The sequence below is a fragment of the Gastrolobium bilobum genome, unplaced genomic scaffold (genome assembly GCF_033153095.1).
Source record: "Gastrolobium bilobum isolate Gb01-03AN ecotype WA unplaced genomic scaffold, APGP_CSIRO_Gbil_v1 utg15969, whole genome shotgun sequence".
In the NCBI taxonomy this organism is placed as follows: domain Eukaryota; kingdom Viridiplantae; phylum Streptophyta; class Magnoliopsida; order Fabales; family Fabaceae; genus Gastrolobium; species Gastrolobium bilobum.
The window spans coordinates 152,687-165,104 of NW_026898747.1; positions in this window are offsets into that span (position 1 = coordinate 152,687).

Genomic DNA, 12,418 nt, shown 5'->3' on the forward strand with positions numbered 1-12,418 from the left:
GTATAACCGATTTATTTTTTTGTTTCCGGGATTAGGGGAGGACCTACATGGGGGGATAGGGTGGGCCTCTTTCCCCCTCTAAAATATGAAAATATGTTCTAAAAAGCAAAATTTTGGAAGTGATTTTAAAAAGTGAAAGGCAAGGGACGCTATTCATAAAAAAATGTTCTACCCATTCATTGCACCCAATCAGAGATAACTGTTATTTACCGGATTTAACCTGCCAGCATATATGACAGATTTGTTCTTGATATGCTAACCTCCTCAATCAATGTGGAAAGCTGACTTTTCCGGTATATACAAAGAAGAGTTCAGTTAGTAATGCATATTCACTCTACTTATCAAATTTGTCTAGAATTTGATTTTATATTGATTGATTATCTAATTTTCTTTTTATAATCATTAAAAATTTGTACAGATTTTCATATCAAAACTCAGGAGAAAAGTATTTAAGTTTTGACTTTGTTGACAAAGAAACAATGTCAGTAATAGTTATCAATTATTAGTTGGGACTAAATGCAAAAAATAAATAATACATTAATTAATTTACTGTGTCTTTTTCTAAATAACATCTAAGTAAGAAAATAAGATTCCAAAGAAATCAAAGAAAGTGCAATTATAACACCAGAATGCATGAAGGTAAACAATAAAAATTTGATCTTACAAACAAAATATAGGGTCTTAAGGCTAGTTCCTCATTGAAATAGAGGGTGCATTGGACCACTGTCACCTGAAGCAAAAAGTTGACATTCCAACCAAAAAATTGGCAAAATTTTTTGTAATTTCATTATGCTCTTCTTAACAGGTATTTTTGTATTCTTAGCGTGATCATCCAACCAAAACTAACATTTCCTTTTCATAATAGTAATATAAATTTTCGCCCCTCGTCACATAATTTCCTGGGTCCGCCATTACCCGGGATGAACCGGTTTATTTTTTTTGCGGGGAAACAAAAAAAAGTATAAAAAATTGGGTCTGATTGATAATGTTCTGGTTTTTTTGTTCTTAAAACAATTTTGTAGAATAGTTTATAAAAATAATTTTTCAGAATAAAATAAGGAAAAAAATCTGTTTGATAAATTTGTTTTGAAAAGAGTTTTAAAAATTAAAGAACAAAAAAATCTACTTGGTAAATTTGTTCCCAGAACATGTTTTCAAAACAAAAAAAATGAAAAAAACTAGTTTGATTGGTAACTTTTTTTTCATTTGGTAATTTTTTTTATATTAACTTATTTTACTGATTTCTATAATTATATGTAAAAACTCAAATATATTTCAATGAAATATATTTTTAAGATCAAAACAAATTATATTATAGTTCTTTTATAAAACCAATGCAAATCATATTACAATTTCATCATTTTAAGCTGTTATCTCCCACAAGATTATTATATAAGTTTCTATATGCCAATTAACTATAATTGTAACAAACCAAAATTAATCTAGTCAAGGCCAATATGTATACTAACTAACACATATATAAATAAAAGTTAGGGTTAATGGGCTAATAATCAGCACATACTTACATTGAGTCACTTGAAAATTGCTTATCCAAAAGTGTATTTCCAGAAACTTGCCTAACCACTCAATTTTTCGTTCTGAATCCATTTTCAGGGTTAGTTTTCTCATTTGATACCTCCTACTCAATTTTTCTTTCCTAGGGTTACGTGTTTGGAAAATTACCATTTTACCCCTCTTATGCATTTTGACCCGAAATTCAGGATTTTCACTAATCCTACCTCTTAATCCACATTTTCATATGTAATCATATGTTTTAGAAATACGAGATGTTATACTTTTCGTCCCCCCCTGCACCTCTATTTGATACAAGTTATGACCAATGTAAATCTAAAGCTTTGGTTTGACAGCAAAAAACAAGCTTGGAAACTCAACATGGGACAACAAAATTTGCATTACAATACAGATTTATCCAACAGTCATATTGCCTATAGATTAATACATAAGAGTTAATGTGAAAGTGACAAAAGTATGCAGACCTGTTGTGCAATGTAAGCAATTTATATAATAATCTTATGTAAGATACCAACTTAAAATACTTATGTGAATCAGCAGCAGTAGTAGGATATAGAGTTAGACCTTAGGAGATAGAGTATCACCAGCTTTCTCATATTCCATAGTGTCTACTGTTCATCTGTAGAGCCCCTCATTTTTCGAATCCCTTCAAGCACCTTTTCCCAGTGAGCAAGTGATTCACCTACATGTATGAACTGCAAAATTTAAACTTCCTAAAATAAGGAAACTACTATGGTAACAGTTGAAAACCAGAGAACACATAAAAGAAGCATTTCCTACAGTTAGCAAATTTGCTTCTCTGTATGACAGAACCTTCAATCTCAGACAGGCCAAACTTCTACATAGTGGAGAACTAACACAACATCAGAATCTACTCTTAGTAGATTGCACTTGTAGTTAAACGATTTACATTGCAAGTTAAAGTGTTTTCATCCATAAAAACATAGCCAAAAACACAGTTAAGGTCTTTATACACTAAATAAATGTATAAACACTTACCACATATGCCAAACTAAATAAATCATTCATAGGGGACAAAAAATTAAAAAAAAAAACTAAAATAAAAGAAAGACCTACCTAACCTATATCAGTTACTCCCAAAAAAGTATAAAAAAATAAATGATTGTGAATAATGTTAAAATTTTCAACTTAGTGGTTGCACCTAAGCCGCGAATCAAAGTGTATTTTTTTCTTCATGACAGTTGATCAGTTATTATTAGAATTCAATACTATTAAAAAATTTCTATCATAGCTATCACCATAGTCTTCACCTCTCATTAAATTAGTTGGTGACTTTTTAAAACAAGCCATATCAGCTTTTCCCACATCCACAAATTGTGAAAAAGGCTCCTCTTAATAACAACACCAAGTATGACCCACCGGCCCAGACCCATTCTCAAGATTGGGTTTTCAACTTTGCCGCTAGTCTTGCCACCCTGCTGGAAAAAGTTCTTCGGTGGGCACAATCAGAGCTCTACAACTGGCGCAGATTTGGCATGAGCGTGATAGAGATGAGCCACAGGGGCAATGAATTCCTTTCCATAATCTAGAAAGTGAAGGCAGATCTACGTACCTTTTTGGAAATCCCGTGGAATATTGGGAACAGTGACTAATGTACCACACATTAGACACTTTTTTACCAGTATGCCATGTGAATAGTAACATTTGCCAAAATGCCACGTGTCCAAGTTCGCTACAGCAGTTAGCGAACTCGGTTTGCTGACGTGGCATGTTTCTAGTGATCACCTAGTTCGCTATTTGGTGTAGCGAACTAGGTGGCAATAAATACCTCTCTGCTCTGACAAAAACTGTACACATGGCAGTGTCATACAAGTTCGCTAGAGGTGATAACGAACTAAATAAAAAAACTATTGAAATATGTGTCTGACGCGCATAAGCTCACTACACTAAGTAGCGACCTACATGCAACCTTTTATTTACTTCTAATTACTTTTGCAGAGTTGCTGCCAAAGAGAAATGATGCCCTTACATCTATCTATGCCTGACCCCTACTCATCAAAAAGTGCATATAAAGTTTTCAACACCTTTTAAATTTCCAACACTTTACGCTGACCCCTTTAGCTTCCTAGTAGATGATGCTATTATATAGCTACATGGTGGTTGTGTAGACATGGGATGCTTTATTATGATTGAGTGACAGGCAGTATTTTTTAAATAAAGGTGGCTTTGCCATTACAAATTATGATTTATGTTGAACATATTTCGCTACTTAGTGTAGCGAACTTGTGCATGTCAGACACATATTGCAATGGTTAATTTTACCTAGTTCGCTATAACCCCTAGCGAACTTGTGTAACACTACCACGTGTCCAGCTTTTGTTATAACAGAGGGGTATTAATTGCCACCTAATTCGCTACACCTAGTAGCGAATTAGGTGGCCACCAGAAACATGCCACATTAGCAAATCGAGTTCGCTGCCTGCTGTAGCGAACTCTGACATGTGGCCCTTTGGCAAATATTACTGTTCGCGTGGCATGTTGGTAAAAAGTTACCAATATGTGGTACATTGGTCACTATTTCAGAATATTTCTTCTTGTTTCTCCAAGATAGTGCCACCACCCAGTTCGCTGCCGTGACCTCTGCAAAACCAGCGAAACAGTTGATTACCTTGTTATCGGTTCATGGAGCAGCAAGGCCTGCAAGGAAGCACAGAAAAAGTTTGCAAAATTTTTGAAGATGCAGTGATGGCTCATTGTCGAAAGTATAATATGAAAGTGACTTGATAATTACACAAATGTCGTTAATGAGAATAGGCTGTTCTCCGTGTTTTCAATGTTTTGGGAACAAAAAAATAGAAATGAGAACAAAAATAATTCAGAGTTGTTCTCCAATTTTTGTTCTAAAAACAAGGAAAAAGGAATTGTTTTCAAAATCAGTTTTACAAAACTAAGGTCATCAAACAAGTTTTTTAAAAAACAAAAAATTGTTTTGCAAAACACTAATCAAACATTTCTTTTTTTTGTTCCTCGGCACAAAATAAGAAACACTTATTTCTCTCAATTACTCTCCATCACTACCATTACTCCCACCACCACCACCATCTGTACCACTACCCCATTGTCACCACCATTTGTGCAACTGTACCGCAGTATTTTCAACCGGTAAAAACACTATTCACCAATTTTTCAGAAACTTTCCTAACCACTCAATTTTTCATTCTGAATCCACTTCCAGGTTAGTTTTCTTATTTGAGACCCCCTACTCAATTTTACCTTCCTAGGGTTACGTGTTTGCCTAATTACTATTTTATCCTTCCTTTGTATTTTGACCTTTTGGGAGGGAGGAGGAGAGAGAGAAAGGCTGATTTGTGATGTTGTCCAAGTGGCAAGGTCCACTTAAGTGAGGTGGGCCCCACCTACATCTCACGCGACTTCAAACTTATTCGAATTTCCGCCTATTCCGCTAAACGTCCATAATTTCATAAACTATTTAGAAATCCTAATTTTTAACATTAACCATTGTCCTTTAGTTGCCCTTGATCAGATGAATCCAGAGTTTTCCGGTCGTTCGGAGAAATCGCAGTTTTAAACTGTTATGCGCGACGTGGGTACGCTTCTCCAAACGCACTAATTTCCATCAATTTTCACCAGAAATCATATTTTCTAGTCTCATGTCATATCCAAACAAAGAGCTCAAAATTCATCCAGAATATTTTACAGTGCAATTGTACCACGGTATTTTCACCCGGTAAAAACACTATTTACCAATTTTTTAGAAACTTGCCTAACCACTCAATTTTTTATTCTGAATCCACTTCCAGGGTTAGTTTTCTCATTTGAGACCTCCTACTCAATTTTACCTTCCTAGGGTTACGTGTTTACCTAATTACTATTTTATCCTTCCTTTGTATTTTGACCTTAATTTTAGAATTTTCACAAATACTACCCTTTAATCCACCTTTAATGTATTAATATATGTTTTAGAAATGCGAGGTGTTATATTCTTCCCTTTTTTTTGAAATTTTGTCCGCAAAATTAGCATCGTACCGATCCACTAACTCGGGTTATAGCCGGAGAATCTCATCCTTCCGCTCCCAAGTAGCCTCCTCAGGTGTACGTCTTTGCCATTTTATTTTCGCCACAGGCATAACCTTGTTTTTGTGGTATTCTTCGTTCCCCAATCCTTCACAAACACTTGCCACTTCCGGTGATATGACTTTTTAATTCACAATATTTTAAATTTTCCATGGGCCACAGTTGCACTTTCACAAATTTTATAGGTAATAATATAGCTATATTACAAATTTGTCTGTCTAACATCACTTCATTTTCATCTTTGTCTATTTTTCTGATTCAAGGTCATGCACAACAACATCGGACGGTCTCCAAGTATATTTATTGGTCATTTCTTGAACATTTTAACTCCATTTTCTTTAGTAGTTCAATTCTTTCGCTGTCAATACTGTTTCAACAATACTCCACTATACCAGTCCTTTCCACTAATGATACTAATCTTACAATTTCGTTGATGCCTTAGCTTTCCCAGAAGCATATACCTTTTAGTTTCAATGGTACTCTACCATATCCTATAATCCCAACTCACAGTGAAATCTATACTTATATACTTACTTTACTTTATCACATGTTTCCACATCTTCTTAGATAATTACCATTATATTTTCTCTTAGTGATACAGGGATTAACAACTCTCATCATAGTTCATACTTCAAGTCAGTCATTTCAAGGTCTTCATCCACAACTCCATTCATGAATCTTTCCATCTACAATGTCATATTTATAATTTACACTCATTGTTAATCTATTTATCAACTTAGCCATCTCAAAGCCTAAACACAACATCCATCAATAACTTCCGCATCACAGGCCTTATGCCTATTATTTTCACCAACTAACCATTTTTAATTATCATTCAATGGCAAGGTTGTAAATTAAACATATTTTCCACTTATTTATACCTCAATTTCGTAATATTCGACATTTGATCATGGCTGTTCATCTCAATATACTATATCATATTTTATTTTATTTTTTATAAGTCCTATCACACTGGATTTTCCAACATAACTATTTAATCATCTGGAACTAATTTCCTCCTTAAATCAATTTCTAAAATTCTATCCATATATTGTATCTCTCCAAGGATATATCTCTCCCACCAAGCACGTATAAACATATAATACTCTAAGTTACTCTACTGAGTTATCAACCTTTTCTTCAACCGAACACAATTTAAGTACTAGTTGATATTACTTGACTTCGTCACAACTAACTTCTCATTGAAAGCCCTCAGGCCATCGTCTTAACTTAACATCTCATAATCACAAGCCTTCTTAGAAGACATTTACTCAATCCATCAGTACTAAACAATTTACTATTCCTTTCACATAGGGTGAGAATCTCAACGAACTTCACAATTTCCGTGAAACCTAAAATTCATGTCACCACACTTGGTGCACACATACACTCCACCGAGTGCTCCGAAATCACATCTCAAATTACCTTATCATGATTCCTCGCATATTATATCCAATTTGATATATTATTGTTCACTTAAAAGTACCGATATCACATCTTGCGTTCTTCACACGATACAATCCTCATTGTGCATTAACATAAGGCCTCTCATCTGTACTAGCAGTCACATCAATGCAGGATACTTCCTTGTATCCATGTCCTTATAGAAGATAATAATAGTCTCCGGGAACATAATCCGCACGGAGATAGCATACACTCCGAGCACATAAGCTGCATAGAGATAGTAATATCAAGTCATATAATGTGCACCCAGTACACAGGGGAATTAATATTTATAACATATCCGTATATAACGACCAAATATGTACCCAGTGTACTCCAAATCACACATGGACCCAGTCCATTTGGTGTCTATATCATATCCGTATATAATGGCAAAATGTGTACCCAGTACACTCCAGATCACACATGAACTCAGTTCATTTGGTGTCTGCATCATATCCGTATATAACGGCAAAATGTGTTTGGTATATTCACATGGGGCTACCCCCAATAATAATAGTAGTAGTGGTATAATATAAACATATTACATATAGGTAAATTCATTATAACATCCTCATTTAATTATTCCAACCGATAGTTTACTTTCATTTTGGTTAATCCTCTGACCTGGTTTATATCATAGTCATTATTACAAGACTTCGTATTCTCCTCATAATTTTATACATAATTCCTAACTCTTAATAGTTCCTTCCATCATGTTACAGTTCAAATCTATTGTCCATTATTTCTTGCTCGTTACTCCCCTTGGTGGTTGTACAATATCCATTACGTTTAAAACATCATCACTCCGTTTATCAATTCTTCAATACGTTACGAGGAATGCCATCATTCACTGGTTCGCGTGATCTGCACACAGAGGCCATCCAATGAGTTCCACTTCAAACAATGTCCACCTGAGACTTCCAAGAGTCATACCTCTTAGGATCCAATCCCCAAAGGGAAGCCCAGAACAATTTCACGGTCACGACATTTGCGTACCGGTACTCAGGTCCACTTGAGGTATATATATATACTGGCACTTACGCCATCACAAGACCATTGTCCATTTATCTTTTCAAGGTGTAGACTGACAATCAGTCCATTATGTATAACCCACCTATCGTTTACGGATATCCTTTGTCATTTAAGTTTATCCAATGGCATATAAGCATATTCAATGACCTGTAGGCCTAGTATGTTCCTAGATATAACACCTCACAATTTTAAATTAAGTGTTTAAACTATTAAGTGTGTAATTAAGTGGAGATTCAGTGAAAATCCTAAAGATTAGGCCAAAATACAAAGAAAGGGCAAAACGGTAATTAGCCAACACGCAACCCTAGGAAGATAAAAATTGAGTAGAAGGTCTCAGATGTTGAAAATAACCCTGGAAATGGATTCAGAATGAAAAATTGGGTGGATAGGCAAGTTTCAGAAAAATCAATGAATAGTATTTTTCGCGGGTAAAAATATCGCGGTACTGTAACACCCTCTCTTGTAGGCCTCCAAGAGAGTTGTTTGCTAAGCGGAATTAGAGTTCTTTAATAGTATTTTAGAGACTGAAAAATTTCGCTTTTACATTGCCAATTAAAACTAAGGAGGGGATCTGATTAATTACAAAAATCAGAGTACACAAAATTTCTTAAACTTATTAAAAATATAAATTTCCTGATAGACCTTGCTGTGTTTAAAAATTCGTATAAAATCCAGTTCAGCGATTCAAAATTATATTCTTTGTAATTTGGAAACTAGACATCTGGGGATTCACGTTCATATAAAATAATAGTGATTTGGAGTTCGTTTGCCCCTCGAAACATAACTCGCAAAATAAGGGAGAAAATAGTGGAAATATCACAAATGTCCTGGCTGGTAAAATTCATAATAAATCGATCTTTCAGAATTTATTTGCAAGGTTTATATATAATGAAACTAGACACCTGGGGCTACGCGTGCATATAAATTATAAGAAAATCGGAGGTCCGTAGCCCCAGTACGACAACTTACAAAGTGCTCGCAAAGACTTTTCAAGACTCAGCATTTAGATAACATGTCAAAATCATTTTCGCAAACGTTTCAACATCTGTTTCCAAAATACTTGCTGGTCATAAAATCGTAATGCAATAATAAAATCATAGTTCACAGTAATAAAAGCTTCTTAATTTCATACAGTCATCCATAAAATATCACATCAATAGCAGCATGCCCAAACAGTAGAAGCCAACAGCAAATATCCAAGTCCTCAAAAGCTTTTACGTCCTCCTGCCATTTTGTAAAAATAGCAGCCCCAAAGGGGTGAGAGAAAATCTCAGTAGTGTGGCAACAAAACCATAATGCAACAATATTAACTAGGCACAAAATCATAAATAGTCACTTCAAACATTTAATCCTTTTCATCATATATCATAACGTGTATATAACGCCCTTTTTCCTTTACGCTCATAGCACCGTCGTGCGCATAGCATCACAGTGGGTATTCCTAATGGCTCCCATGAAGGTGAATCCCACTGTGGAACCTATGCGGACTGAAGCCAAGTGTCCCCTCTCCTGGTACCAGGCATGCGTATATGATGCATGCTCAGTCACATGTCCTCAATACAAATATATATATTCAAGATGTCATGAATCAAGTATACATGCCATGTTATGCAATCGCACCCAACAGAAAAATGTATTATGATGTAAAATGCATGCATATATCATATCATCCTTTCATATTCTTACCATTGGCTCATCATCATCATAACATACATAGAACAAATGTGAGCAACACATCACAATTCCATACACTAGCCAATAGTCACATTAGGTAATACCGCCTACACATACCTCGCGTGCAACGATTAATTACCAGTCAGCAGCGAATTAATCCAAGGTCTTAATGAATTTGCGCACCTAACATACCCATGCATCAAATCAGAATTTCATACATTTATTCCTATAAGTCACCAATAATTTCTAAGCTTCTATTTCATGTATCTTCATCGAATTACAACGTTTTTAATGTTACTTATTTTTTTTTGCCGTTAAGATAACTTCATCCATTGCTAAAAATCATAATTTTTCTCCAAGGTTTACCACGTGCATAGGTTCGATTTTAAGGTTTCTCTTAAGTGAATATTTTTCTGACTTCGTCTCAAATTATTAACTTATTACAGCAACAATTGCCCAAGGCTTTCCCTACATGCAGATTCGGTTTTCATCCTTAACAGCATGTCCTTAATTTTTATTTACCTAATCTACTCCTCTAAGCTTAAGGATACACGAAAGAGGCTCTCGTACATGCTGTCCAATAACTTTAAAACATGCAAGGCTGCATCATTATTTTATTCTAATTAAAGGAACAGTGGAACAATTTAAAGGCTATATTCACCATTACATATGCCCACTGGTTCGGTTTTTTTATTTTTTTATTAAGGTTATTAGTTCTTAAGGTTTTGGCTGAATTACATGATTCTTTTACTAATTTAGTTTTCTGATTTAGTACTAATTTTACCACTCACTAACATATAACTATTCCAAGTTTTCATATAAGTTACATGGCTTTTTCATTCCTCTTAACCCTTATTCTCAAACGACTTCCATAACTAATTTACCAACCAATTTTCGGACTTCTCATTAATTTAGAATTTCATTAACAGCAATGAGATCCAACATTCCAAAAATCAGACCCAGCTGCATGCGTGGAGGGAGAGGCTAACTTAGTACCAAAACCGAGCAGAGTAGGGTGATGCCAAGGTGCAAAGAAGTACCATACCTCCTTGAATTGAGCTGGACCGTGTACCAAAAAACAGAAAATTGATGCTAAGCTTTGTTCATGATTTGCATGCAGTGGGGAAAAGCTCCACGAAGCTCCAATCAAGGTAGAATCATACGCATGCACAAAGGGAAACTCTCAATCAGTGACGATTTGTGTTGTGGTAAACAAGGAGATGGAAAATCGCTCACCTTCTTGAACTAGACCTTTGGATGCACAAGGAAAGAAGTATAGAGATGAAGTATTAAACTTGAAAACTTGAACACTACCTCCTTGGAGTTGGTCTTCGACCGAGCAAGAAAAAGGGAGGCCTAAGAGCTTATGGTTAGTTGTCTAGGTGGTGTCTTCGGTCGAACATCAAAGAGAGAAGATGGATACTGTGTTTTGTTTTCTCCTAGAGTGAACAAGAGAAGGGGATGATGAAAGGGGTGATGCACATGCTTTGGTTCCTTTAGTGGAGGTGTACGGTTGAAGAGTGGAGTGATGGAATAACCGGTTATGTGTCTCTTTGAGTTTGGCTTGTTGGTCTACTAATTGCCTTGACCGAAACATGAAAAAGGACTAAGTGGAGGTCAGATTCTTTTTAGAGAAATGGAACCCTTGACTATGAGTATCTGGACCAAACCATAACAATAGAATCCAAGTGTCCCAAAGTTGTGTAAGGGTGGCGGACTTGTAACCAACGAAAATGATGAGGATGTGTCACACTTGCAAGAGAGAAGAAACTAGGTGTCGTGCATGCGTGGGGTTGAGAAGGCTATGTGGCGCACATGCAAGGAAGGAGGGTTAAGTGGCAAGCATGCAAGAGATTTTTTTTTTGGCTGATCTCAATGAATAATTCAACCAGAAAATGGCTAGACCATTTCCCCTCTTTTTAGCGCATAGAAGGATGTAGATGGGTGAGAGATGTCTACCCAATGGAGGGACATGCAAACTGGTCACACCCCTCCTATTGGTGGCATGATATATAGCTGAATGAGGTTATCTAATATCACAGGTATTCAGATTTATTTCTGCCCAATCTAGCGCATGGAGCCAAGTGTGCAAGGTGGCTGAATCATGTCATGTCCATAATTGCAAGGCATCTTAATTTGGTTCTACCCTAGGCGCACAGGTGGGGATGGCAAGCCAATGACAAGTTGTCTTGTGGAATTACTTAGATAGGATGAGGATAATTAAAGGATTTTGGGCTGAAACTAATCACTCCTCAAAGCCTTTGGGCCATCGGTCATGAGACATTCAAGGGCCCAAAGCTTTGTCCAAAGTTTTCCTACTCAATATCACTTAAGCCCTATTATATTATGTACTCTAATATAGTACCTTAGGGTTTATTATGTGTTACAGTAAAATTAATTACATACATTAATAATAATTACTTCCAATAATTCTTATAATAAGTTCACCTTCTATGTTTCAATAAAATTAAATATACACTCATGACTAAGATGTCTCATATTTAAAATTACATATTTACTTTCCATTGGAATATGAATTGGTTCCATAATTTAATTTAATCCCGTCCTAGCATATACATGAGCCTAATTCTAAAATAAATGTCCTACACCTTCCTAATCGTACTTTAAATAAGGTTTTAGTTTGAACGGGATGTTACAGGTACGATTGTACCGTAAA